Genomic DNA, 6,453 nt, shown 5'->3' with positions numbered 1-6,453 from the left:
ATCTTTTACTCTAAATTTCTTAGTTTGCCTCAGACGGGCCTAACCACCACGTACTTTTATGCTCTCTCGGCCTAGACTTTGCCAGGAACTAAACAAGTATGAGTCTCTGCCAACGCCAAGGTATTCGGTGGAAGGGGCAGACACCATCAGATAAAGTCCATGGAGGGGGTGGGGAGAGACGAATTGAGTAAGGAGGAAAGAAGAGAACTTGCAGCACAACTTCTGGACAGTTTTGCTGACAGCCACCCCTCCCTGCTCGTGGATAGGATGCTATGGGATGGGAGACAGTCTCTTCCCCGTCTCTGGTAAGGCTGCGGTAATGAGACCAAAGACGTGGTTGTTACAGGGAGCAGGTAAGCCTGTGTGGCAATTAAAGAGCCAGACTTGCCAAGGTCAGCGCAAGCAGGTGTGGTCCGAGCCAAAGGAGACACCAGTCAAGTGGGGCTCTTCCAAGTGACGGGAGGAAAACCAAAACAAAACGCTGCAAGAAAGAAAGAATGAAGGAGGGTGGGGCATCTTAAAAGGTATAAACCTAAAGACTTATCAGGTCCTTATTTGTACTGTCAGTGGTGCCTCTTCAGCATCTTCACCTTCAATACCATGAAAGAGCCTTTTAAAAGATTTGAACAAGGCGCAGAGGGAGCCCTGCCCGGGCAGGAGCATATGCGGCCCTCCTCCCGCGCTTGTCTCCGACCCCAGCTCCACCTCCGGGACAGGTGAGCAAGCACTGACTCTCCAACGATGATCAGAGTTTGGAACTGAGCAGGGGAACACGCTCTCCGGAGCAGGTTCAGCTCAACAGCTAAGGGGAGCCTCAGATGATCTCAGAAAGGGGGAGAAAATGACTATGACGGCTCACCTCTCCTCTTCTTGGATCCACATCGATGAGAGGACATGCGTTACCAGGAAACAGCTTCATTCTTTATTGAAGACCTGTAACATCTTTTATAGGAACCAGAAAAATCTGCATATCTTATATGGACAGACTGACGATGGTAAACTAATGGCTGAAGTAAGTAATGCTGGACATTTTCTGGGGAGTAAAGCAGCCTATACAACTGAAAACACAAGATGAGAAGCAAATCCCTTCTTTCACTGTGCTGAAGTCACCAGATGTCTTTTCCAAAAGGGGAACGACACGCTGGGGAGAATTTCATGATCTTTACTGTATTAGTGATTTGGACAGGACTCAGATTCCAGTGTCTGGACCAACAGATTCCCAGGAAGATTATTTATCTTATCACAGTAGCACTCTGAAGCCTCATGCAGATGAAGAACCTGAATCCCCATTGCTCTATAGAACCAAGAGTGGAGCAACCCTGGAGAGAAAAAGGATGAAGCCTCTGATGATGGACAGAAAGGACAGACAGAAGCATAGGGCCTCTATGAATGGACACTTTTATAACCATGAAACATCAATTTTCACTCCAGCCATTGGATCAGAAACTAAGGTCAGAATAAACAGTGATATGAGAACTGAAGAAGTAATAAAGCAAATTCTCCAAAAATTTAAGATTGAAAATAGTGCCCGGGATTTTGCACTTTACATTATTTTTGCGACAGGAGAGCAGAGACGGCTAAAGAAAACAGACATTCCGCTACTGCATAGACGTCTACAGGCACCATCCAAAAAGAATGCTCTCATTTTCCTCATGGATAAAGATGCAGAAGAAATTAGCAGTGATGTGGCTCAGTATATTAACTTTCATTTTTCTCTCCTGGAATCCATCCTTCAAAGATTAGACAAAGAAGAGAAAAGAGAGATTCAGAGAACAATAACAAAATTCAGTACAGAAAAGGCTATCATATTGAAATGTCTTCGAAGTAAACAGGAAATAGAAAATTTATGATTAAAAGGTTGCCAACAAAAAAGTAGCAAGTATATGCAAGCACAGAGTTTTACTAGATGCAAAAAAAATTCAAATAAATTATGCAAGTGAGATGTTAACATCACTACCGTGGTAGTTTTAAGATATATGTGTGAAGTCTTTGATACGCCTCCTCTCAAGATATGGGCTGGACTTAGTAACTCACTTCTAAGGAACAGAGGAAAGCAGAAGTGCCAGGGAGTGGCTTTGGAGACTAGGTCATAAAAGGCACTGCGGTGTCCTCCTTGCTTGTTCTCTTGGATCGCTGGCTCTGGGGGGAGCCAGCTGCCACATCCAGAGTAGCCCTAGGGAAAGGCCTTTATAACAGGAACTGAGACCTTCTTCCAAAAGCCCAAAAGCCAACAAGGAACTGAGGCACCCTGTCCACAGCCCACAGCTGTGGGAGCACGCCATCGGCCAGCCCCCGTCAAGCCTTCAATGACTGCAACCCTGCAAAGAGCTTGAGTACAACCTCATGAGAGACCTGAGCCAAAAATCCCAGCTAAACCACTCCTGGATTCCTGATCCTCGGAAAATGTGTGAGGTACGAAATGTTTGTTGTAGTATGCTGCTACGTTTTAGGATAATTTGTTACATCACAATAGATAACTGATATAATTTCTGAGGCAAAAATCTGTTCACTTCAGAGTCATCTTTACATAATACAAGAATATAAACTTTTGTCACAAAACCGTTCATCCTTGTTTTAGGTAGTCCAAATATTTCACTACCAGTTACATATTAGTTCAAATTCAGTTCTAGATAATGTTATACTTATTAATGGTAGAGGACCTGTCACATTCATCTTTGTATACTTTGTTGTACTTAATATGGTGTCCTGTGTATTGGATGTGCTCAATAAAAATCAATTGAATATAAAAAAAAAGATTTGGACAGAAAAAAAACAAAGGCACACTCTTAGCAGCCTTTTTTTTTTCTTTTGAAAGCCCTTGAGAGTGTATACACCAGGCTGTCCACTGAAAGCTGGTGGTTTGCCAGACAGACAACGGGGCTCAGTGGGGCCCACAGCAGCCTGCCAGGCTCTCCGAGAGGGTCCATCCATGATGGCTCTTCCTTCTCTGTCCCCGACACCCCAGGGCCCTCAGCCTCAGGGTGTTCCACTCTCCGTGGCCTCCAGCAGGATGTTCTCCTCTTAAATATCCATTCCTATTTCCACCTGTCACTTCCCTGAAGTCTCAGACTTGATCACCCTCCTCACCAAACCCAAAGCCATCCGGCCCCAGGACCCATTCTCACTCACCCAAGCTCTTCACTAGCACTTCTCAGCAGCTGACTTTCACTGGACAGCCTCAGCCCTGACACTCAGTCTGAAAAGCTGCACTACACACCCAGTATCTTCCCCCAAAATGTTGATGATCCTGAGCTAGAAGGCATGGGTTTACTTCTTTCGCTCACTCATTGCTGTTTACTATCTTACTCTTGCACTGGAGGGCAAACTTCATGTCGCCAGAGAGCTTGTCTTAGATGCCTCCATATCCTTGTCCCTGGAGAGGTGCTGCCCAAAACTACAACCTCAAAACACAACACTTGAATAGTTGCTTTTCTTAATTGGGAGGTACTATGATATTTGATTTCAAAGACTCTGTAGAAAGAAAAGAATAGAATGTATCTTATGAATAATTTTTATATTAATTACTTGTTGAAATGATAATATTTTCAATCTATAATGTTAAAAAATATTTAAATTAATTTTACCTGTTTATTTTTTGTTTAATGTGACAACTAGAAAACTTTAAATTACCTAGGCAGCTTACATTCTATTTCTGTTGAGCACCATTCTATTTCTGTTATGCCTGGCACATTTTAGGTGGCCAATACTTATTAAATCCATCCATACATATATAAGTACTGTGGCTCCTTGGACCCACCATTTAAACTGTCTAAGCCTCTTTTCATTTTTACTCTTTGATCCCACAGGACTTCCAATGAAGACTAAATGAAATAATGTTGCCCAAAGTTTAAAATATTACCTAAAGATATGTTATTTGTATTTAAAGAATGAGAATGCTTGAAGAATGAGAAATGAAGTGTAATTGGATAATCCCCTAATTATTTAGACAGCCCTATTATCAGAACATGTAAACACTGAGAACAACTACTGTGAAAGGGATAGGATTAATACTCTGAAACCACATTCATTATCAATCTTACAATCAGAAATCAGACTTCAGCAGAAAATCAAGGGTTTGCCAAAATTATGGCAGAAAATAGATTTCTTTGACAGCTTAAGGAAAACATAGATACCTAATTATTTTGAGTTCCAGATTTCAGCTTGGGTGGGGTGTTTCCCCTTTGGGTAATTAACTGTTCTGTTTGGTAAAGTACATTTTATAAGTCAAGTAGAAAATGGTTTCAAACGGAAAAATAAGATGGGATAATGAATGAAAAAAAGTCAGGTTAACTCAGGAAGAGACAAATCACAGCCATTGTGACCTGGGCATCCCTGAATGTCTATCAGTAACAACCGTATTCTCAACTCTCACTAATATGATTGAAATACACAATTTGGGGGGAAAAGCAGAACAAAAATATCCCGGATTTTCTTCTTTATCACAGAACAGGTGATTCAAATATAAGTGCTTACGGTGGATAAAAATTCACCTAATTTGCAATCCAGTGAGTATCATATACATTTAAGGGAAAGGTGGCTATTGACCTAATTTCAGGCTCCACATTTAAGCAAATGAAATCCACTTTTAAGAACTGACATACTCAGCTTCTTCAAAAGATACCTGTGAATAGGAAGTGTGTGTTTTGTTGTAGAGATAGAAGTCTTTGTTCTTTTTTCTCTCTCCATTACTACATGTTTGTAATTCTCCACTGGAGGTGGTGGGAGAGTCTGCTCCTCAGGGGACACCTGGCTATGGCTGGAGACATTTTTGTCATATCGTGGGAGGGGTTACCAGCATCTAGTGGGTATAGCCATGGATGCTGCTAAATATCCTGCCAAGACAGCCCCCAGTAACAAAAAGTTGTCCAGACCAAAAGGTCAATGGTGCCACTGGTGAGAAATCCTGTACCAAAGGAACAGATGCCTATAAGATGTTTCAGGATTTCTTTAAGATCAAATGAAGTTGAGCACAGATGCCTATAAGATGTTTCAGGAATTTTTTTAAGATCAAATGAAGTTGAGCACATCCTTGATGGCCTCAGGCAACCATCAATGCTTGAATACAAGGCCAAGGAAACGACGAAAAAGTTAACTGGTTATAACTCATTATAGAAAAACTTAGGGATTAACCATTAGTCTATAAGAACTGATCCAGGAAAAGAACAGTGCTAACAAAATACTTAATGTAACTGAGGCACAGTTTATAAGGATGAAAGACTTTTCCTTGACACACTTCATTCAACATTAACTCATTGAGTCTTTGGTATCCAAGAGGGCTGTACTAGGGAATTCGGAGGATGTAAAAGCAGAAAATCCCAAAGTTTACCATCAGCAAACATACTATAGACTAAAGTTAAGACAGCCTTTGAAGAAATATCTCTGGAATTAAAGAAAATCTGGGAGGCATTGCACCAGAGAAAATAAGAATCCTGGCTTTGGAATCATCAAAGGACAAATAAGGACTGGAATCAAGACATACCCTGGGAGAGACACTTAATCCCTCTGAGCTTCAGATTTCTCATCTATAAAATGGGGATAATAACACCTACTCAGTGGGGTAGGTGTGAGGATTATGTGCAATTATGTATGTAAATTGTCTGGCATGAAGCCTCTGCCATGGTGGTTACTCAATACATGTTTCTTGATTACACTATTAGTGTTCTCAACTTAACTATACCTAAGTAATCATAGTGAGGTGATGTGAAAAGGAAGGCTTCTGGCAGGTGTTGTGGAAACACTGGGTTTTTTGAGAAAAAGCTAACTCAAAACAAACAAACAAAAACTCTGAACTCCAAAAAACTATTATAAAAGAAAAAGGTAGTAAAGGAATCAGGAAACCTGGTTATAACAATACTGATGACAAATCCTAGAAGACACAGGAGTCTGTTAATGATGGAACATTCTCAGGTGAAAGGCAACTGCTCCAGAACACAGTACAATTTATGTTATTTCAATAAAATAAGATGGAACCTGGACTTTGAGAAAAAATCTGATATCTATAGCTAAGTAGAAATAATGAACTGGTTGCAGACATTCTCAGATCAAAGTTTATCTGCAAAAATCTTTTAGGATCTGTATGACAGCTCCTGGATGTTGAAAGGGTTTGAATCATAGGCTAAGTTAAAAACTAGTAAATATGTATTTTTTGTATTGGACATATTTTAAAACGTTCCATAGAAATCCCTGTTAACATCTTCGGTACTGTCACCAACAACAGATTTCTCAACAATTTTCAAGTATTTTCATATCTGTATTTTAAGTTTTTATTTGTCACCATCCTAAAAGATATATAAGGCAGGTATTAATATTCCCATTTTGTTGGTGAGTATATAGAGACTGTGAGGTTAAATAATTGGGGAAACTTTGCCACAAATGGGTGGAAAATATCTAGCACTCTCACTCTCTCTTCAGCCTTCTTTTCATATAATAAGTGTTTCTTGTCACATACATAAT

At 40.4% G+C, this 6,453-nt stretch overlaps 1 pseudogene; it reads left to right on the top strand.

The window, feature by feature from the left end:
• The first annotated feature begins 820 nt into the window (after positions 1–820).
• On the top strand, positions 821–1,850 carry LOC137225983 (ras association domain-containing protein 6 pseudogene; annotated as a pseudogene).
• Positions 1,851–6,453: the final 4,603 nt, after the last annotated feature.

The sequence above is a fragment of the Pseudorca crassidens genome, chromosome 6 (genome assembly GCF_039906515.1).
Source record: "Pseudorca crassidens isolate mPseCra1 chromosome 6, mPseCra1.hap1, whole genome shotgun sequence".
NCBI lineage: Eukaryota > Metazoa > Chordata > Mammalia > Artiodactyla > Delphinidae > Pseudorca > Pseudorca crassidens.
The sequence above is the reverse complement of the archived record's forward strand: the minus strand, read 5'-3'. Positions and strand labels throughout refer to the sequence as shown.